Source organism: Spermophilus citellus, assembly GCF_964194105.1.
Source record: "Spermophilus citellus genome assembly, chromosome: 6".
Classification (NCBI taxonomy): Eukaryota; Metazoa; Chordata; class Mammalia; order Rodentia; family Sciuridae; genus Spermophilus; species Spermophilus citellus.
Genome location: NC_138187.1, coordinates 65,823,340 through 65,847,327, shown reverse-complemented (window position 1 = coordinate 65,847,327; position 23,988 = coordinate 65,823,340). Strand labels below are relative to the sequence as shown.

At 38.7% G+C, this 23,988-nt stretch overlaps 1 long non-coding RNA gene across 1 annotated transcript; it reads right to left on the bottom strand.

The window, feature by feature from the left end:
• Positions 1-2,734: 2,734 nt before the first annotated feature.
• Positions 2,735-13,549, bottom strand: LOC308652229. Its single transcript, XR_014022756.1, has 3 exons — positions 13,193-13,549; positions 5,339-5,498; positions 2,735-2,855 (listed from the first exon to the last, which is right to left on the bottom strand). It is a non-coding gene; the product is annotated as an uncharacterized lncRNA (long non-coding RNA).
• Between the last annotated feature and the right edge of the window lie 10,439 nt (positions 13,550-23,988).

Sequence of the window (23,988 nt, the reverse complement as noted above, 5' to 3'; positions counted from 1 at the left end):
GAAGAAGTGTTCAACGTGTGTCTATTCTTATGTGCATGAACCAGAAGTGGACACCTCTCTCTGGAAGACCTGTTTATTTTGTGACATGTAAGGGCATTGTCCTGAAACTGGCTCAGAGGTATAAACCTAGACTTTCCTTCTGCTAGGAACCATGAAATGAGTTTGAAAGGTATGCTAGTCCTCTTTTCTCCATGGTTTTGCTTTCCATGGCTTTAGTTGCGTATGGTCAACCACAGTCTGAAAATAATAAATGGAAAGTTACAGACATAAAAAATCTGTAAGTTTTAAATTGCATGCTGTTCTGAGTAGTATGGTGAAATCTTGAGCTGTCCTGCCCTATCCCACCCAGATATGAGTCATCTCTTTGTCCAGTGTATATACACTGTATACACTGTCTGCCTGTTACTCACTTAGTAGTTGCCTTGATGATTAGATTGACTATCCCAATGTCACAGTGCTTGTGTTCAAGTAACCTTTATTTTACTTAATAGTGGCTCCAAAGCACAGTAGTAGTAATGCTGGCAATTCAGAGAAGCCATAGAGTGCTTCCTTTAAGTGAAAAGATGAGAGTTTTTATTTTAATAAGGAAAAAATTGTATTCAAAGTTGCTAAGATGTATGGTAAGAATGAATTTTCTATGCGTGAAATTGTAAGGAAAGGAAAAAGAAAATCATGCTCACTTTGCTGTCACACCTCAGACTGAAAAAGTTATGTCCCCAGTGCATGAAGGGTGCTCAGTTAAGGCATGACATTTGTGAGTGGAAGGCATGAACAGAAAATGTGTTCTCACTAGCAGCAACCTGTTATACCAGAAAATGTATAGTTCTGAGCTGGGCACAGTGGTGCACATCTATAATCCCAGTGGCTCGGGAGGCTAAGGCTGAGGATCATGAGTTCAAAGCCAGCCTCCGCGAATTAGAGAGCCCTAAGGAACTCAGTGAGACCCTGTCTTTAAATAAAAAAATATTTTAAAAAGGCCGGTAATGTAACTCAGTGGTTAAGCACCCCTGGGTTCAATCTCTAGTACCAAAAAAAAAAAAAAAAAAAAAGTATAATCTGTATTAGCCACAGTTTCAGGCATTTACTGGGTCTTAGAACATACCCCTTGGATAAGAGGGTACCACAGTGTTATATCCTCATGGCTCACCTTGCCTTCTATTTTCTTCTTTTATTTATTTATGTATTGATACATGACAGCAGAATGCATTACAATTCTTATTACACATACAGAGCATGATTTTTCATATCTCTGGTTGTATACACAGTATATTCACACCAATTTCACCTTGCCTTCTTGATCTCTCAGAGGCCCAGCCATGTAGCCAAATCTGGGGTAGTTTGGGCTCAGAGTCCTGGAGGACATTCTGGTTGAGCACCTGTTTTTATCACCCGGGATGCTTGGAGGGGCTGGCCCCCCTGTGATCTCAGAGCCTGGCCTGGAATCCCTCTCACTATGCATTTCCCATCCCATCTATCCTGCCCTCTCTTGGCCAGCAGCAGCTCCTGGTGCTTTTCTTAAGGACTACTGATGACTTCACAGGGGCTCAAAAGAGCTCTGTCTACCAGGGAATTGCAAACCACACATGGTCCACTGGCAATAACAGGCAGGTGAGCCAGGCTACTAAAGCCAAAGGGAGAATGAAGTCTACCCTAGGATGGACTGTCTAAAGTTCCAGCTTTCACCTGATGATTGGCATAATAAAATGAAAGTATTAATACCTTATATAGGAAATGGCCTGTCCAAAGGATCAGTTTAATTGCTTTTTAATCCTCCATTCCCTATAAGGATCTGGTTATAATCAATCATGTAATGAGAGTCTCCAGAGTAATCTGGGCAAAGAAGAGTAAAATGACAAATATAGAGACAGTTAGTGCTAATGAGAAAATAGAGAGCCAGTGTCATGAGGATTTAATGAGACTGAGTTCTGTGGGTCACAGGGGAAACTCATCTCATCACACTGTTTTCCATTGACTACCATGTATCATCATTCTAAAACTGGTGAAGCTCAACTTTTCTTCTGTGAGGAGAGAGCTTAGGATACATTTGTATAATGGCATGTTCAACTCTTAGGTTGATACAATAAGGTCAGCACCTTCAATTAACCAGGGCTTCTAGTATTCAGGCTCTTGGGTAGTCCCTTCATCCTGAATCTGAACTAGTCCTGTGATTTGTTTTAACTAATAAACTGAAACTGTTCCAATTCTTGGATTTAGCCTTAAGTAGGTCTTAAAGCAGCTGCTTTTGTGCTTTTGGGTATCCTGAGCTTCTATGTAAGAAGTTCAGCCACCTGGCAAGTCCCCATGGAGACATCAGTGGAGTGGGTATTGGGAAGGAAGGAGACCCTGAGACTACTTGGGGGATATAAAGTCCTACCATCTTTGCATGCCAGCTGAGGCCAGCCACCAGCAGACCAGTCAGTTGAATGTACAGACAAATGACATCTGGAAAGAAAAGTGGAACAACCAGTTAGCTGAGCCTAGCCCAGGCTGAATAGTCATGAGAAACAATAACATTGTTTCAAGTATAAGTGTTGGTGTGGCCTATTGTGTAGCAATAATAATCAAAACAACTCAGTTCTCAGGACAAATATAATTTCACCTGTAATGGGGAATCTGGAATAAATTACCACCTGTATTAGCCAGAGTTCACAGAGAAATAAAAATAATAGGATAAATATCTAAACAGATGATAGATAGATAGATAGATAGACAGATAGATAGATTGACTGACTTATTTTATTTAATTGGTTTACATGATCGAGAAGGCTTGATGAGTCCAAAATTAGATTGGGGAGGTCAACAGGCTGGATACTCCATAGAGTTGCAGTCAAGTTCAAAGACCCTCTGCTGGCAACCTAGAAAGAGCCAATGTTTCAGATGAAGTCTGACATCAGTTTATTGGAGAATAATTATTTTTTGCTTGAAAAAGGTCAATCTTTTGTTCCATTCAGGCCTTTGACTGGTTGGATGAGGCCCACCCACATTGTAGAGGAAATTTTTGGCTTTACTCAAAGTCCACTGATTTAAATATATATCACATCCAAAAACACCCTCACAGAAACATCCAGAATGGTGTTTGACCACATATTTGGTCACCACTGCCTATCCAAGTTGACATGTAACATTAAACATCCCACCACTCATTGTCATAATTTTCTTTAATTTTGTCAAAAGGTTAGTATGTACTTTTTGGAGAGCCAGACTAGGAAATAAAGAGACTTGAATTTTAATGAATCTACTAACATCAGCAAATCTTAATTTCTCTAAGTCTCACTTGTCCCCTCTGGATTAATTTTATTATCTATCACCTTATTATCTCTTAGAGGCAACTTTAGCAAGTTGGGATTTTTTTTTTTAGGTCAAAAGACCAGGAGCTCTGTTGTTCTATACCACAGATCAAAGGAAATTAATTCAGAATGGTCATTGAATCAGATAGTTAAAAAAAATCTCAACAGTAAATACTTCCATGATTTATTGTGTGATTGTGATTTTCATGTGAACATCTTAAGAGACATCCTCAAATAGTAAAATTTATGAACACTTAGAGGAAGAAATTCTCACCTAAAAGGAAATCGGTTGCTTTGGTTAAAGAATAATAATGGAACCTTGGATACAGTCTCCACCTTGACAAAGATTAATTCCATCTCTCCCACTCTGGGTGAACCACTGTTGAGTTTGGTGAACTGATCCCATCCATGCTCCATTAGGGGTCTCACTGATCTAATGCCAGGCAAAGTAATCCTATCTATGAGCTCAGGATGAGACATATGGTTTGAGTAGTTCCAATAGACAGAAACTCAGAAATCTTTTTTTAATGCTTGGGAGTGGAAAAGGTTACCCTTCTTCTCTGTGATGTTGATATGAGGCCTAGATTAATAGAAGTCATTCCTTAGAATAGAAACCTTCTGGCTCCATCAATAAGGGAATTGAAGAAAAATGGAGCCAGAGCCCCAATCAATACAAATTTGAAAGCCATTTCCCCTTTGCACTTCTATTTATGAGATCTAAAAATTCTTTTGGTTTTCTAGGGCATTTCGAGTTAGACCTACTTCCAAATGAAAGCATCCAGATACCCAATATTCCCCATCTGCCTTTCAAGAAGAGTTAAAACTGCTGACTTTTCAACCTCCATTCCCTCCTTAACAAAGAGCACTCTTTCAGTGAAATCACTCTGGGGCACAGTTGCAACCAGAGGTTCTATACCTGTCTGGCTGAGAGCTACACCTTCAAGAAGTTTCTAAGACCGCAAGAAAAACAACTTGTTTAAAAACAGATTTGGGGAAAGGCAGAATAAGATTGTTCATAAATAAATACATGAGTAGAAATCTGCTTCCTGTAGTGTGTATGGATTTTTTCTATTCATTTTTTGGGCCACAATGAACATGTCCAATCTCTCTTCTGCCAGACAATCTTATTTTTTGCCAAACCAATCATTGGCTGCATGGTCAGTGGGCCCCTTTCTACGTCATTTTTAAAGGATCAAGAGTATTGAAGCATAATTCATATACAATAAAATGTACCCATTCTAAATGTATAGTACAATGTGTTTTGACAAATGTATACACCTATGTAACCACTACAGCAATCAAAATGGAGATCATTTTCATCACCCCAAATTCCCTTATGTCCCTTTGCAATCTCCTCCCCCACCAGTATTGGCCCTAGGCAACACTTTTCTGCTCTCTGTCTCTTTAGATGAGCTTTGCCGATTCAACAATTTCATATAAATGGAATCAGATGTCATATTTTCAGTCACTATAAAATAAATGGAAAATCCAGAGAAACCTCATCAACTAGAATGGGGATCACGAATATGGATTTGCTAGGCCAGTTTTTCTTGGCACTGACTAAACTGGAGACAGCCCATCTCTCAACCCAGAGTCTTGCTCTTCTTTCTCTCATGATCTCACGCTCTCTCTGTCTTCTCTACCCTTTTCCTCCCCCAAATCCCCTTAGAGCTCTATTTCTCTTCTTGGCACACATCTGCCAATTGGAAAAGTAAACTAAAAGTGAAACCCCAGAAAAAGCATCTTTGCTGAAGAATCTGCTAATCTTTGGGGAGAATGGGACAGGAAGTGAGTCCACTAGGTTCTTACTGACATCCCAGATAATGTAAACTCCCCATTTCCTTTACAGCTGGCTCAGGAATCGGCCCCTCTGACACAGTGAGGGAAGTTTCAGTTTTTCATTATTTAACAGCTGGACACCCTCTTGTTCTCCTGGCCCCTGGTGCTATCTTTCCATCTCTTGTCAAGAGTTTTGTTTTCTTTCTTCATCTTGTTCACCTCCAGAGTGTGAGAGGGAAGGATGGGATCGTCTTTTAATCATTTCCTCTTACCCCTAAACCTGTCTGGTTCTTCATCCATGTACAGAACATTTTTTATAACAAAGTAGACAGAAACAGGCTTCTGGAGTCCAGCTCTCACTTGACATATTGTTGTTATTCTTCCCAGTAAAAACACTTCCACAAAAGAGCAACTGGTGGTAACTGAGTATGTCTGCAAAAAAGATAAAATTAATATGGAGTATGCATATGCCTGAGAACATTCACCCTCCTCTGTTTTCCTGGCACAGACCAGTGCAAACATAGAGAAATTCTGCGTCTTCCGCAGTGTGAGGCTACAGCAGTGGTTCTCAAATCATGGTCCTCAGACCAATGTCATCAGTGTCACTTGCTGCATTTCTATTGCTGCATAACAAGTCACCCTCTAACCTAGTGACTTTTGATACCAATAAACATTTATTATTTATACTTTTCTATGGGTCAGAAATTTGGGGAGTGGGTAGAACCCTTAAGAGATGGGGCCCAGTGGGAAGAAGTTAGGAATGACCTTGAAGGGGATATTGGGATCCCAGCTCCTTTCTCTCTTTTACTTCCTGGCCACCATGAGGTGAGTAGCTTGCTCTATTACATACTCTCACCAAGATGTACTGCCTCCCCATAGGCCCCAAAGCAATAGGATCAATTGACTGTGAAACCTCCAAAGACTTATGTTGATTATCTCAGATATTTTGTTACAGTATTTTGTTACAGTAATGGAATTTTTTGTATTTTGTTATAGTATTGGTAAGGTATTTTGTTACAGTAATGGAAAGCCAACCAAAACAGGTGGACATGTAGTTCATTGCAAATTCTATATTGTATTTATACTTGCAGAAGACAAATGCTTTAGAACTGTACTGTCCAGTACAGTAGCCAATTAGCCATATGTAGCCATTTAAATTTATATTCAAGTTGATTGAAATTATGTAAAATTCACAATTCCATTCCCGGTCCTGTCAGCTGCATTTAAAGGGTTCAGTATCTAATATGGCTGGTGGCCAATTTATTTGACAGCACAAAAATAGAACATTTCCATCACTGCACAAAGTTCTATGAGATGGCACTGCTCAATGGCCTTTGACCATTCCCATCTTAGAATATAAGTTTTTGTAAAATTCTCATTCTACACCTTGCATAGCTATGATTGTAAGTTGGTATTTTTCTTAGCTTTCTCTCACTACAACAAATTCCTGAGATAATCAACTTATAAAGAGACAAGGTTTATTTTGGCTCACAGTTTTAGAGATTTTAGTCCATGATTGGTAGCCATGTTACTTTGCACCTATGTTGAAGCAGCACATCATGGAAGTAGGTTGTGGTAGAGCAAAACTGCTCACTTCCCAGCTAGAAAATGAAAGAGAGAAAGCAGAGGAGACTGGGATCCCACAATTCCCTTTGAGGACACATCTCAATGACCTAAGACCTCCCACTAGGGCCCACCTCTTAAAGTTTCTACCACCTCTCAAAAGCACCATGCAGTAGACCAAGTTAACACACGGGCTTTGGGAGACACTTAGGATCCAACTATAGGATCCAATAGCATTCATTGGGTTCCAAAGCTTGTATTTATTTGTGGTGCTTGATAACTAGGTTTTAAAAAACTGTACTTCAAGGATTTTTAGGAACTGAGAGGTATTATAGGGACCAGCATGTTGGTGGAGGGGCACATGTATTCATAGTAAGGAGGAAGTGGGAGAACAAAGCTGTGGTCACCCCTGCTTTGCCTCTTTTGGTTTTTGTTTTCAGAGCTCATTTCATCCCCCTCTAGAGTCTTTTCAAAGTCATTTGGGCAGATTCCTCCTCAATCAAAACCATGACTAGAAGCTGGAAATCATTTGCATTTAAATATTAGCAAGGGATAATCAACCAGAGTATTTTTGATGATTTCTTAAAAAACTGGATCCAAAAATTATTTTAAAGGGTGCAGTTAATTCCAAAAGTTAATTCTTTTCTTCCTAGGAAAGCTCAAATGTTTTGTAGTTCTTTTTCCAAGACATATTCTTTTCTAATTAAGCATACATGAACACACACACACATGTATGCACGTGTACACACACACACACACACACACACACACACACACTTGTGCTTTGTGGAACACACTGTACTTGTCTATTGCAATGAAGTTTTATGATGTTTCTGACCCAAAATAAATTTGGATAAAAAGGGAGGATATTTGGTAGTTTTTTTTTCCAACTATATAATTCTCAGCCCTCAAAGGGCTTCTTAACAGAATCAACAATCCCATTGTTTCAAGAAAGGCTGGCTGGCGGGGTGACAGGAGGCTCACATTTGACAGGTGAAATTGCTAAACTTATATCGAGTGTTAGAAGTGTTGAATGCATTGAGATCACACTTCTTTCCTATGATAATCATTTCACTTTATCTGATACTGTCTTGCATTAAATAAATATATATAAATTCCCCAACTTCAGCAAAATTCCCTGGGAACAGAGAACATGCTTGTGTATCTTGCTCTCCTGGGAAGTGTTAAGTGCTCAAAAAATGCATGCCCTGGTGATTGTCCATTGCTGTTCTATGGACAAGAGCCTTTGTCTTTCTAAGACACATAGCTGCTCTAGGTTTCCCTTTCCCTACAAACCCAGGTTTGTAGTTAGAGGAGCTCTGTGTCTTTGTAGCTCTGAAGTTGTTTGATTATGAGATGGTATAAATAATCAAAATTGAAGAATGTTATGGTTTGGATATTAAGTGTCCCCCAAAAGCTCATGTGTGAGAAAATATAAGAAGGCTTTAAGGTGTAACGATTGGGTAATGAGAGCCTTAACCCAATCAGTGAATTTATTCCCTGATAGGGTTTGAGTGGTAACTACAGGCTAGTAGCATGTGGCTGGAGGAGGTCATTGGTTGCATGCATTTGGATTATATATTTGGTTAACTGAGCTTAATTCTCTCTGCTTCTTGGTGCAATGCCCTGAGCTACCTTCCTCTTCCATACCATCTGCTATGATGTCCTGCCTTACCTTGAGCCCCCAGATATGGAGTCAATCATTTGAAACCATGAGTCCCCAAAATTACTTTTGCTTCTTTAATTGTTCTTATCATGTTTTCTGGTCACCGCAGTGAAAAAGTTTATTAAAACAAAGAATTATCAATTTTCAGGTCAAAAGAGAAATATATCATGTATGATACCACTCACAGAATTATTAGGCTGTATTTAACAGTAACCATTATTTCCATTTCAACAATTAATGCGCATGTAGTCATTTGTAAATGAAAATGGCATGTCTCATTTTAAGGTAGCTTTGAGCAAGATAGAACCTAGGTGACAGAATTAACCTGCAGTCAGTGAAGCTAAGACTAAGATGCCTGTCACTGTAATGGGCCCTTCTGACAAGGGTCCTTAGCAGTATAATTATATATTCATTTATTTCATTTCATAGCCTTGGAATGTGCATCTTTTATGTAATCCATTAAGTGTCATGTCCTTCATGATTGCTGTTATTGTTTAGATATGAGGTGTCCCCCTCCCCCCAAACTCATGAGACAAGGCAAGAAAGTTCAAAGGTGAAATGATCAGATTATGAGAGCCTTAAAGTAATCAGTGCATTAATCTAATTGAATGGATTGACTGGTGGTAACCATAGGCAGGTAGGGTGTGGCTGGAGGAGGTGGGTCATTGAGGGCACGCCTTTGCAGTACATATTTTGTCTCTGGTGAGCTGAGCAGTCTGTCTCAGCTTCCTGGTGCAATGTTCTGAATTGCTTTCCTCTGCCACACCCTTCTCTCCATGATATTCTGCCTCATCTCAAAGCACCATCTATGGATTGAGACTTCTGAAAGCCCTCAAAAAAACTTTTCCTCCTCTAAAATGTTCTTATCAGGTCTTTTGGTCACAGTGGCAAAAAAAGCTGACTAAAAGTGTGCCCTTGCTCTGGAGGGGTGTTGGGTGACCTTGGGCATCTTTGGAGGTTCAGCTTAAAAAAATAATAAATGAATTGATGATGCATTTACTTTGTGTGTAGCAGGTCATATTTGTGTGGTTCACTTGGAGAATTCTAGAAAATCAGTAAGAGTTTAGGGTTTTCCCATTTCTGTGAAAATTCTGGTGTAGGGGTTAATGAACCAATTAAGAATTTGGAAATAGGGGAAAAGAGGAAGATGAAAAAGTCCGAATGGGCCCCAAATTGAGTAGGTAACCATTCAGTAAACAATCCTGTTTTATTTACCAGCAAGACTTTGGAATTGTGCATGTTTAGAACAGGACTTTGGAATCAAGTTAGTTCAAATTTCAATGTGTGGCTTTGGCTAAAATATTTTCCTTTGAATATGTTCCCTCACTCAGTAATGGGGATAATAATATCACTTTCCATGGTTTCTGTGAACTTTAAATGCTACAACATACATACACACATAGTGGGCGCTCTAAAAACCACAGCTTTTTGAAAATCATGCAATGGGATATTTTCTTGTTATGCATTTAATTTGAATACCAAAAGTTCCAGGTGAGAGAAAAGATATTTAGAGATTTGGGATGTGAGGGATAGGACCTGGAGACATTGAAATGAAACAATCTTAGCTCTGCAAAGCCTGACTTCCATTAAGTTATGCCCTTAAAGAGTGTCAAGGCCAACATTAGAATCCATCTACCTTAACTTCAAGTACAGTCAGGACTGGTGCGCTTCTTCATATTTAAAGTAAATCAAGAAGTATGGCACTGAAGGCCACATACAAAGCCCTCCTGGTATCAGAAAAGAAAAGCACTTTTATTCAAGCATACTTAGGAACAGTACATATGTTATCCCAGTATAAACCTGACAATCTCCTACTGAGGTCATTGCATATAGCCCTATTTTACAAATGAAAAAACTGGGACTCAGAAAAATTAAGAAATGGCTCAGGGACATACCTTAATAAATGACAAAACTAAAAATTAATCCTAGTTCTGTATGATACTTTCTCTCCTGCCTTCCATAATCCTCTGTTTTCTAAGACTCAGGCTGTGTCCACAAAGAGGCTCTCTGCAGCTTTGTTCAAGTTGCCATTGCAAAGCCACTCATTGTCCTTCCACTTTCTCCTCTCTGCATCATTTGTGATGTCAACCAAGGCCACCATTTTTAGTCTCCTGATTTGGATCTGGAATGTTCTCCAAAGGCTCATATGTTGAAAGTTTAGGCCCCAGTGCAACAATGTTCAAAGGAGGGCTTTTTGGAAATGACTGGATCATGAGGGCTTTGATCTAATCAATGGATTAATCTATTGATGGTTTCATAATTGAATGGACTATTGGGTGGTAGTGGAAATTGTAGGAGGAAGTAGATCGCTGGAGGTATATTTTGTTCCTAGGTCTTTGCCCCACTCTTTCTCTTTGCTTCCTGGCTGCCATAAAGCAAGCAGTCTCCTCTGCCACAAACTCCCATCACCATGAAATTCTGCCTAACCTCAGGCCCACAGCAATGGAGCTGGCTGGTTTTGGACCGAAAACTCTGAATCCATTAGTGAAAACAAACCTTTCCTCCTCTAAGTTTTTTTTTTTTTAATTTGTTTGTTCTAATTAGTTATACATGAGAGTGGAATGCACTTTGATATATCATATATAGATGGAGTATAATTTCTTTTTCTTCTGTTTGTCCATGATGTAGAAGCCCACCAGTGGAATAGTTATATATGTACATAGGGTAATAATGTCTGACTCATTCTATTGTCCTTCCTACCCCCATACTCCCTCCCTTCACTCTACTCTCCTTAACTAAAGTAATTATTCTTCCCAAGCCCCACACCTTATTGTGAATTAGCATCTGCATTTCAGAGAAAACATTTGGCCTTTCATTTTTGGGGATTGGCTTATTTCGCTTAGCATGATATTTTCCAGCTCCAACCATTTGCTGGAAAATTCCATAATTTCATTCTTCTTTAAGGTTCAATAATATGCCATCATATATACATATTGTAATATATACATATATAAAATATATATGTATATATTATAATTTTTTAATCCATTTGTGTATTGAAGGGCACCTAGGTTGGTTCCATAGTTTATCTATTGTAAGTTGAGCTGCTATAAACATTGATGTGGCTGCATTACTGTAGTATGCTAATTTAAGTCCTTTGGGTATAGACGGGGAAGCAGGATAGCTGGGTCAAATTGTGGTTCCATTCCAAGTTTTCTGAGGAATTTACATACTGCTTTCCAAGTTTTTCTCAGGTATTTTTGTCACAGTGACAGAAAGCTGACTAACACACATGAACACTACTGAAAGGACAGGTCTTAGATATTTTCATGATTTCCTTTCAGAGGTTTATAAACTGTTACAGTTTTCTTTGTAGTATTTTTCATAAAGTCAAAGAATTGAGGGCAAATCTCAAGAATTAGCCAGGTAATTCTCTGAGCAGACATACACCTGGACCCAACCAAACTTCTGCAGAATTCTTCTACTTATAATATCCTCTGGCTGACATTAGGACCACCTGGGAAACTTTAAGATGGTACATGCTCAGGCCCCACGTGAGAACCAGAATCCCCAGGAGTGGGACCTGGTATTAGTAGTTTTAAAAAGCTAACCAAATGAGGCTGGAGCATAATCACTGAAGCTGGATAAAGATTAGATGGCCTTCAGCAATAATCTTTCCTAGTGCTGAATTTCTGATACTCTCAGAAAAAAATTTTTTCCCTCTTTTTTTGTTACTAGGGATTTGACTCAGGGGCACTTAACCACTGAGCCATATTCCCAGCCCTATTTTGTATTTTATTTAGAGACAGGGTCTCACTGAATTGTTTAGTGCCTTGCTTTTACTCAGGCTGGCTTTGAACTCACAATTCTCCTGCCTCAGCCTCCTGAGCCACTGGAATTACAGGTATGTGCCACCACGCCCAGCCTTCTCATTCTTAACCAAGGTATCTTTTATAGAAGACAAGCCTCGCTGATGATTTTATACCATAATGTGTAAGTGTTAATTAGTATAGTTTTCTAAAGGACATATTACTAATATAATAATAGATACTATAATAAAAAGCTTTAAAAACTACATATTCCTTCACTTAGTATTTTAATTTCTAGGACTTAATTCCAGAGGAGATTTGAGAGGTGTCTGTACAAAAGTTCACTAAAGCATTATTTATGGCAGCAAAACTTGGAAACAACCTTGGGGTCTAGTCCCTGGTTAGTATTGTGTATTCATCTGAGAAAATACAACCGTTAATTTACACTCAGGTTCATGTTAACTAGCACAGGAGATACAATGATAGGAATAGTAAGAGTTGATTTCCGGTTTAAAGTGCATGCATTTTAATATGGGTAGGGAACTATAGGGGTAAAATATACTTTTGAACATATTATGCAATCTGAGTTATATCTCCAGCCTTGGACTGACTTCTGTGTTCTAAAACATTCTTTTGTGTTTTCCATATTTTCTGATTTAAGTGTCATTGTCATTTATTTAGAAATAAATTATGATTGTTTAATTAGAATTAAATAAGATAGTGGTCTGAAGAAAATGCTAATTCAGGATGCAATCTAGACATGTGCCTCCGTGCCTTATTTACCTGTCAGACAGAATTTTTCATGTAACTATCATTTGCTGGAACAATTGTCCTGCTATCTCCAGAAAAGAACATTCTTCCTTTTTGTTGTTAAACTTAGCTACCTTCAAGGACAGATTAAGACAATTTTTCTTTTATAAAACTACACAGATCTTCCATGACTAGAATTAACAGCTAAGATCAGACGTGAGCTTTCAGGCATGTCTCAGCTGGAGGCGTAGAGAAGGGACACTTCCATGTGGAAAATTCATCAGGCAGCATTGAGGCTGGCTCTGGAAATATAACCTGAGTTTGTTGAATGAATTTATTAAGAATATGCTTATTAATATTTCTAGTGGAAGAATAAATAGAGAAAATCATGTTCCTACCTTTAAGAAGAAAGAACAATGAGTATTTTTTTTTCTTTGAAGTAGCTGCAATAGAGGTTGAAAAATTACCATATTCGTCAGAGAAAATGGTGGTGAGGTGACAGGTCAGTAGAGCAGGTGGCCTGAACAAGTGTAGACAGATATCACTGTGGATTCTAAGAAAAAAGATGATTCCATGTCAGAGTAACACATCCTGTTACATTTTATGAACAGGATGTGTTTAAAGAATTTTTTTAAAGCTTGGATACTGGAGTCAGAGCCTGGAGTTAACAGGTTGTATGAGCAGATGCTGCAAGAATTAATGTGATTCGAAGTTCAGCCAAACCTGAGTGTGTTCCTGACACACTCCCTGGCAGGAATGTGGTTCCCGAGCCCCATCTATGACCAGGGAAGCTGACCTGGACAGGCAGGGTCGCAATCAGAGTTGGGCTCCAGGGTGCTGCAGGCACAGTTGAACAGCTGCTCCGCAGCTGCTTTAAATGCCAGAGAAAAGAGGCTAAAGAGGAGCGTGGCTTTCCAATTTATTTGTGTGAAGGAATTTCTATTTTAAGAGAAGCAAAGGCCCTGAGTCACAGTGACACCTACAGAGGTGTGGCTAGGCAGGGAGGAGAGGAGCCACTATCTGAACTAAGTAACAGGAGGCCTTGGTCCATCTGAACCTAGTCACAACATTTTCACTGAAGTAAATCTGCTCAAAGAATTATGGCTATTGATCTACTCAATGGAAACCAGGACTTACTCTGTCAAGAGTTTCTTTGGCTCATGCCGAGGATTAGAGGCCATTTCACATGATATCTTAGCATCACAGGTATTCCCCTTGATCCAACTGGTGTATAACCTTCACAAGGATAAGTGGGGTTATGAGAATCAGCTCAGTTAATCATCAGTGTTGAAAACAACTTAAATGCGGCCTGGGGATGTGGCTCAAGCGGTAGCGTGCTCGCCTGGCATGCGTGCGGTCCGGGTTCGATCCTCAGCACCACATACCAACAAAGATGTTGTGTCCGCGGAAAACTGAGAAATAAATATTTAAAAATTCATATTCTCTCTCTCTCTCTCTCTCTCTCTCAAAAAAAATATTAAAAAAAAGAAAACAACTTAAATGCAACCCAGTTGACTGCTAGCAAAGGAAACCAGAGGAGTTCCTGAGAAAAGGAAGAGCATGGGCTTTGGTGTCAGCCCATCTTGGGTTCAAATCCCAGTCAAAGCAGGCAGAGGACCCAAGAGGGCTGGAATTGGGGTCAGCTGAGTGAATCTGAGTCTTATAAGAACAAAGTTGAACCTTATCTTTATTTAAAATTTTGATATTTGGTGTATATAGATTCTTTTCAATCATTTAATTTTTAAAAATATTGCATTAAAATATCCTCTATCCCGATTATAGAATTTTTTGGTTCCCTTTTACATTTTGTACCCAAATTGAGTGTTCACTGGCCTCAACCCAGCCCAATCATTTTACCAGCTTTGTGAGGTTGGGCAAGTCCCTTAAGTCTTGCTTCTATCACCTGAAAATAGGGTGATCAATAGAGCCTATTGATCCTAACTCAACAGGATTTTGTTGAGTTAAATGTGATAATGCTTGTTATGGTCTAGATATGAGATGTCCCTCCAAAGTTCATGTGAGACAATGCAATAAAGTTTAGAGGTAATTGATTGGGTTATGAGAGCCTTAACTGAATCAGTGAATTAATCCCTAATTAACTAAAGGCAAGTAGGATGTGGCTGGAGGAGGTGGGTCTTAGGCCTTTCCTTAGGAGTTTATGTTTTGTTGTGGTGAGGAGCGCTCTAACTCCACTTCCTGGGTGCCACTTCCTGGCTGCTTTTCTTTGCCACACCCTTCTGCTATGATGTTCTGCCTCATGTTGAGTCCTGAGTAATGGAATCAGCTGTCTATGGACTAAGACTTCTGAAACCTTGAACACCCAAATAAACTTTTCCTTCTAATATTGTTCTTGTCAGGTCTTTTGGTCACAGTAGTGAAAAAGCTGACTAAAACAATGTTCTTGAGTCTCTAAGTGCAGGACCTGAGCTTTAGATAGGTGCTTAATAAATTAGTTTTTACCTTTGGATTTATGTGATCCTGTGGCAAATAATTGGCATGCCACACACAGTAGACTTCAATACTGCATGGAAGGAATCAATGAAAAGAAGAGAGAAACTGAGTCAGGGCCCAAAGAAGCATGTTCTTGCCAATAGGAACCATATTTTGAAAGACAGAAAGTGACCCAGCAAGCGATTTCTGGACACTCACTGATTTTACGTAGCCCATTTTGAACACAGAGCTAGACTATAACTCGAGCTGGACTCCAGGTTGAGAAAAACACAAGAAAATACATAGCTTTCAGGGTAGAAGAAATGTCCTTTGCAGAGAAGCAACCAAAACTGTGGTGTGCTTTGGAAAGCTGCAGCAATTGCTTACATCTTGGACACCCTGGGATGAGGGATTTGCCAGGCACAGGTAGGAACTAGAGTCCTGAGAAATAGACTCTACTAGTTGTGAATGTCCACACTGGCTAAGGCTGCTCTCTGCCCTAAAGTGCTCATAAACATACACTGTGAATGAATTCTGGGTGAAAAGCTGTGTTAGGGGACTCATTATACTAACTGCATCCATCCTTCCTCACATTCTGGAAAAGGACAGTTTATGCTTTCCATTAACATTTTGCTATTTCAAAAGACCATTATTTAATGTCTTATATAAACATACAAGAGTGAAGCTGGACATATTTCATGTTTACCAGTAAAAGTAAAATAATTGCTTTGAAAATTGGAAAACTTTCAGCCACAGGATTCATTCTGGATTTGTGAAATTTGTGGAATCATTCCACATTTAAGACTTTTCGTATTAAAAACTTCTGCCTTGTTTCCTAAGGCTAAACTTAATGCTAAGAGGAATGACATTGAGAGAAATTATTGGTGAACTTTTAAGTTTCAAATCTCTTTACTACTTGGATTCCAGAAATAGCTTGTTATAGGCAGAGTATGGTCCCCTAAAGATGTCCATATCCTAATGGGAGAACCTGTGAAAACGTTACCTTATTAAAGGACTTTACAGATATTATTAAGGATCTTGACATAGAGAGATTATTCTGTACTATTTGGGTGAATCACATGAGTCTTTCAAGTCAGAGAACCTTTCTCTGAAGTGCTTAGAGAAAGATGTGACTGTTGAAAGAGTCAGAGATATGCAAATTTGATGGCTTTGAAAATGGGGGCAGAGGCCATAAGCCAATGAGTGTGGGCAGATTTGAAGCTGAAAAAGACACGAATTTTTCAGCTAGAATCTGCAGAAAAGAAGGTAGCTCTATTGACTTTATTGACTATTGACTCCTTGACTTGAGCCCTGTGAGACCAATGTTGACTTCTAACTTACACAACTACAAGATAATAAATTTGTACTGTTTTCATCCATGATATTTTTAGTGCTTTGTTATAGCAGCATAGGAAATGGACACCCACCTGAAATTATATAATGTTCCATGAGTTACTTTCATAATGTGGTATAGATTTCTTAGATTTTTAAAAGCAAATCTGAATATACTAATTTAATTTTGTCGATGGTTTTAAAATCCTGGTCTTCTTCTCCTTGCTTCTCTCAGGATGGTATGGCCTACAGATTCTTATGGGTCTAAAGTTATGAAAAAGGAACCAGGATTATTCTCTAAAAGGCCTCCCTTCTCAAACCCAGCAGGGAGGAATGCTCTTGCACTCCAGGATATGACCAATGAGATTAAATGTTGTAAGCACGGGAACTGGGCCATGTAGAACAAGATGCAAATCCCTGAAATCATTTTTAATGAAACATAAACATTGAGTTAGTATGAGGGCCTACAGTTTCTGGGTGGTTGGTTAGAACTTTGGCAATAAGGATGTAGAGGGAAAATTCTCCAGTTTTAATGGCTTCCAGATGTTCTTCTGGTCCCAAATGAAATTTTTTCATCATTTATAGTTAATATTTTTGTCAGCAGCAGCATTTTGTTGTAATATCTCCAAATTGGTGGTAGTGATCATTAGTCATCAAACAAATCCCAAATAAGAGTTTAACCTAGGGGTCACTTTGAATATTCCATCATACTTTATTTAATTAATGATTTCTTATTAGTATAAGCTGTTTTGTTTTTTAATCATATGATTCTGATGACAACCAATCAATGAACTCCCACATAAAATTCGATGTCTTATTTTTAAATATGGCTGCATCATAGCCAGTATCTAAAAAGATGAAAATAAAAAATTCAGATGACAGTCCTCTTGGGTGAATAAGAGTCAAAAGGTTTATCACAAATTATAATGGACTTCATCATAGAATTTAGATTAAATGCTCATTCACATCAGTTGGGAAACATTGAATCAGTTATTTTTGAGAAGCACTCTGGAACATTCAGATTTTAAAAAGATAATTTCTGTTTTCTAAAATCGTAATACTATGACTGCCTGTACTTAATAGAAGGCAACTATGCTGAAGCCGCTTGGTTTTAATTATGTAACATGATCTGAAAATAAATGAATTAATTACATTCATGCTTTGGTTTTCTCTATTTAGAGAATAGTTTACCTTTCTAGAAGTCTCTTCTGAGACTTGCTGTCCACATGCCTTCTTGAATTCATAAGGAATTCATGCACTACAAAATGCACGTGGTGGTTGAACTTAGTTATCACCTACGTGGTTATACCACAGGAGCCTGGTGGAATCAGATATATTAAAAAGGTGTTTGAGGAACCTTTTGTTTTTCACCTATTTATGAAGGACTTGATTTATAACATGCTAATAAGGTGTGTGGCTATTGTCCTGGAGATTTTATCAAGTATTTTTCACATGTGTTATTACTCATTAGTATGACTAGATAACTTTAGAGTTTGACTCATTTGTGTCTATTAAAACAATAGAATTTTTTGTACTTTTCTATAAAAATAGTAATAAATAAATTGACACTGCACTGTCTTCAATGACTTCCTTCATCACCCACCTAGCAGATTACATTAGGAGTTTCACTGTGCACAGAGGAAGGGTTCTTTGCTAGAATTGTTAGGACAAAGTGAAAGAATTCCCCATGAGAAATGAAAGAATTCCCCACGCAAAGAAACTTCGCAGGGAGAATTCCAATTTTATTGCAAAAAGCTGTGTGCTTATATAGAACTAAAGGGGAGATGGTAGGGCTTAGATAAATGGCAGGCCACCCGTTTATTAGCAAGTTCTTCCAGATATCAGCTCCCGCGCCCAGAAATTAGTTCTCATTGGGGCTAAGTTTCCCCGCTAGCGAGATTTGAAATTGGCGCCGGCGGGAGAATTCACAAAGGCGGGAACTTTTCGCGCCACTGCAGAAAAGAAGAAGGTAGGAAGAAGTCCTTAGGCGCCATGTTGGGGTTTTTTCTCTGGGGTACGGCTGCCATTTATACTTTTCCCAACACAAAGGAAAGATGCTAACATGCAGAATTCTCATTGGGAAAGACACCTTGTTTTCCCTGCATAGTTCCCACCCTTCTCTTCATCTGGGGTTCAGCAGAGATGGCATCCATAGATACTCTGACTGGAAAGGAGGCAAAGTTACAGTGTGTGCAGCCCTACCTGGAATGATCGGCAGATGCGCAGTTTGAATTACAAGATTTTAAACAATACATGTTTTGGTTTTTACAAAGGCTCTCAGCTATTGGTAAGTACTTTTGAAAACTGTGGACTTATTCCCTTATGACATTTCCCAGTAGCTGTTCTCTGCACAGACACCCCTCCACATCCACAGGTTTTGCATCCCTGGATTCAACCAACCACGGATGGAGAATGTTCTTTAAAAAAGTTGCATCTGTACTGACTATGACAAACTTTTTTTTCCTCATCATTATTCCCTAAACAATGCAGTATAGCAACTACTTACATAGCATTTATATTGTATTAGGTATCTCAAGTAATCTAAAAATTACTCGAGATATACAGGAGGATGTACAAATGTTACACCCAAATTCTATGATATTTTATATAAGAGACTTGAGCCACTGCAGATATTGGTATACACAGGGCCCTGGAACCAATCCCCCACAGTTATTGCATTTGTAATTAATTTGTAATTTTAGCACCTATAATCTCACAGAGGACTATGTAATTACCAAAACAATGAGGGGTAAGGAGAAAGAAGTCTCATCTCAGATGATATGATGTATTGTTATTTGATATAAGGAGAATGGGACAGAAGCCCTGTTCTTCTTTTAAATATCTCTTTGTCTTCACCACCCTCCCAGATCACATTGTACAAACTAACTGTAATAATAACCATCATAAAAACAGAGAAAAGAACTAGCACTTAGTAAGCCTTTCCTAGGTGTCAGATGCTCTGTTAAGCATGTTACATTCATGTTCTAATCTTCAGAACAACATAAGAGTCAGACACCATTAGTATGTTCACCCCTGTTTTATAGATAGACCTGGAATGACTAAGACATTTGCCTTTTAGGTTAAGAATTGTCTTCTTCCTTCCTTTGCTTTTAAACTGTATTCATTCATTCTTTGACAAAGATTTATTGAGCACTTCAAGTGTCTCAGGCCCAGTTTTAGTCTCTCTATGCTCTTGGGGAAGATATGACAAACTCAACAAACCTCTTTGTTCTAAGAGAAGAAAGAAGGCTGTGTAAGAGCAGTGGGCTTGGGGGGAACCAGGGAATGCAAACCCCAGGCTTTTCCAACTTTGCATACTTTCACCCTAAGGGCCAGCAATAAGCATTTAATCTCTCCATTTGAGATCTATTGCATTCACCTTTTCAACTGGGTGTGGAGAATGATATTTGGGGAATGTGAAGCATTCTTACTTCAGGCTTCCTGCAAAAACCAAAAGAGGAGGTAGGGCCTGAAATGACAGGGAATTCCCAGATCTGAGAAAACATTCCTGGATTTGGATTTCCTGTGTCCCCATCTGAAAGGGCTGGCAGGGTCTTTTGAGTATAGCCCTTAGACCAACCCTCAATCCAAAGCCAGGATGCCCTCTTAGTAAAGTAGTCAGATCATCTCTGCTTGAGTACTTTGGATGCTGGGGAACTCTCTCTCTCTTTTACAAAGTAGCCCATCCTGATGCTAAACAGATCACTTAATATTAAATCAGGAATCTACCTCCAAGTAACTTCTAATTGTTGCTCTCAGTTCTGTTCTCTAAGGGCATGAATACTAATCTAATCATGAATAATAAATTATGAATGAGAAACTTAAGTTTCTTGTTTTGTGACTCAGCCTTCTCTCATGTGTTATGATTTCTAAACTTAGCCTATCTGAGTTGGAGCAAGAGAAAGTAGAAATTAATGGGCGGGACACACTCAGGGAGGAGCTATTATCAGTAAACACACTTAGTTAAGAGGCAGTGAAGGCGGGGCTGGAGCATCTTCTTTGGCCATTAGGACTTGGACAAAGAGTCTTTATAGAGTTTAAGAGGTCTCTGGGGTCAGGGATCATCTGGCTGGTATTTGAGCCCCTGAATAGTATTTGGGACACTCAGAATAGTCTTTATAAGGCCAGGCTTCTGAATCTGAAAAAGCACTAGGGAAGCAAATCTAATTGCTCCAAGAGCAAACTTGCCCCAGGCAGTTTATGCAGCCATCTCTGGGGAGATTTTGATTTATTGGAAGAAAAAGGATGGGTGGAGTTAAAGCTTATGGTTTCTCTGATGGCTCTAAACTCTCATGGAAACTGAAAGGAAAGTGACCACAACACTCGGAGTGACCAAAAAATCTTTATTGCAGCAGTGCAACAAAGAGAAAAGAAGGAAGGAAAGAGAGAGAGAGAGAGAGAGAGAGAGAGAGAGAGAGAGAGAGAGAGAGAGAGAGAAGAGAAGAGAAGAGAAGAGAAGAGAAGAGAAGAGAAGAGAAGAGAAGAGAAGAGAAGAGAAGAGAAGAGAAGAGAAGAGATGAACAGGGAGAGATCAACAACAAGAGAGAGACAGAGAGTGCGCGCAAGAAAGATAAAGAGAGAGAGAGAGCAAGAGAGAGAGGGGACTGGCAGGAGGGAGTTTTTATAGCCCAAATCTAATGGGGCCTCTGGGTCTGCAAGCTGCCTTGTTGGCCCAAGTGGGGTTGAGTACTCAGCCTTGAGCGGGACTTGACACAAACAGGTGATAAAGGACCAGATAGAGGGGGGTTTGAGTGTGTGGGCTATCTTGCAACCAACATCTGTTCAGCCTGCCCTGCAGACAACACAGTTCAGCCTGCTCTGCACCCAACAGAAACAACTATAAATCCCAGTCCTTTCTACCTCACAAATTCTTTCCCACTATATTTTGTAAAGATTTCATACTGAGAAAAAGCCACCAATGGCACCTTAGGAACACTCAGTCCATCCAATATTACCAGCACACACCCACCTATACACCATCTTTGACAGTGAATGAGGGCTGCAGTTTTAAGATAAGTGTTTTAAAGTTAAACCCCAAAGACCTAAGTATATAGCTGTAGGCTACCAGCCATTATCCATAATAAACCTTATTTTTAGTATTACCTTTATATGATGGTAAATTTTGTTATTTTGTCTCAACAATATTTTCACAGGGATTATTGAGTACATTGAGCTTGATTATAAACTGACTTTGGAATTAATATAATGATGCCCATGTTGCTTTATCATAATTTCTTCTGCTTAACAGAATGACTTTTCTCCTTTTTTTTTGACTGCCTTAATTGCTGTACCTTGCTATTAGCTTTGATGAGGATGAGTTTTTTTTACAATGCCTAGAGGATAGAGTGGATCTTCATTTTACAGGTAAGGAAACTGAGATTGGGTAGCTGAGGCTGAGAAGAATTCAATGTCTTGCATAGGGTTCTGTGGCTCAGAGTAGTAATTGCCAAATAATAAACCAGTCATCTATCCAGTGCTGCTCACCTTGCAGCATTCTTCAGAACATACTCTAACCAACAAAGAAGCTTAAGAATTATACTTACATAGGCACAATTGCATTCCAGACAAAATGGAAAATATTCACAACATTTATTGTACTTATCAATTGAAGAATTAAATAGAAAATAAAACTTATCTTCTAACAAAATCAGAAAAAAACACACAAGTCTACACATGTTTGAAAATCTTACCAAGGGCTTGATTTTAAGAGAGAGTGTGTCCCTGCAGTGTGTAAGGCATTTGGAGTACATTAAGCATTCAGTCATACTGGATTCTCTAGAGCTATAAGGTTTTCCTTATCTAAGCAGCCTTTACGTGTCCGCTAAGAATAAGGCACATAAAGTGCTTTTATTAAGGAAAATGTTAGCTAGTCAAAGATTAATATCACAGAGATGGAAAACAGGCCTGTTTCTGGGGTTTGGTGACTGTTGTGTCAAAACCATAGATCTGGATAATCTCAAACTGGTCTCCAATTAAAGAGTAGAATTTAAGAAGCATTCATCTAATTTTTTGGAGGTTTAAGATAAGGTCTCGTTGACTGAATACAGTAATCTATTTCTTTGGGGGTAACTAGAAATATTCTTTTCACTTTTATATAAGATATGTGTTAGTCTTGGCTCTAAGAGAGCAATTTTTATCCAACATTCTCGAGGAACTCTTCTTAGAGTAATTCATTTCAGAGAAACAACTTTCCCACTTCCATTCTACAAAGATTTAAATGAGTGTTGGAGGTTCATAGTTTGTTGTCCTCCTAATTGACATTCCTCCCTTTGATTTTGAAGAATGTTAAGAATGATAATTCATGCCAGTATCATATATTTTAAATGTCAGTGCCATATACACCATAGAGTTATCTGAATAACTGCTGGAGACAGTGTCCTCCATCTAACCATCTGCCACCCATTTATCCAGCATCCCGCATCTGTCCCTCCATCCAACACTGAGATAATGGTTAAATTCATGTCTTCTGAAGCCAGAGTGGATTGAATCCCAGTTCTCTTGCTTACCAGCTGTGTGACCTATTAAAATTATTTAAATAATGTGCTCTGCCTTTTTAAAAATTCTATAAAATAAAGATCATAATAGCATTTACCTCACAATGTTATTATGATGATTAAGTGGATTGATAGGAACAAAGTGTTTAAACAGAGCCTGGCACATATCTAGCACTATTCAAATGATTGTTCTTTACATTACCATTTTTATTGATTGATGAAACAACTCAGGCCCAGAAAAGATGAGTGGAGGTATAGGAAAATGAATAAAGAGAGAATCTATTTTGATTGTTTGCTTCTTTTTCAGAGAAGGCGTAGGAGGAGAGTCAGAATAGAGTTAGAGAGTGGGAAATAATTTTCAGAAGCCTAAATTATTTTGGTTTAATTTTGGTATAAAAATTGTGATCCAGGAGTGGGTACTTTTGTTTTAGTTGTAAATCATTTCCAAAGCCTCCAAAAGGAAGCTGAGATGACTGGATTTACTTATCCATTTGTTTCATCAACTAAGATCACAAGATCCTTATGGGTAAGAATGATTTTTATTCCTGTCTGACACTCCAATGCCATAGATCCAGAACTCTGGGTTCTTGAGGTACTGGAGGAAGTAGGAATAGGGGACAACTTTTGGAAGAAAACCGCTCTAGAAATTGAGCAGAGTCTGGTCTCAGGAAAGGGAAACAGGGAGCTTAATCATTATCTAGGTGACATCAAGCAGAGAGAGCAGTATTAGGCACCCATAGAAAAGGATTGGGAGTGGGGGCTGGGTGAAGAATAGTAGTTCATTAGATTAGACAAAGGGGATTGAAGGAAAGGGAGGGAGATAGGAATAGGAAAGACGGTAGAATAAATCAGACATAACTTTCCTATGTTCATATATGAATGAATACATGACCAGTGAAACTTCACATCAGGTACAACCACAAAAATGGGAAGTTATA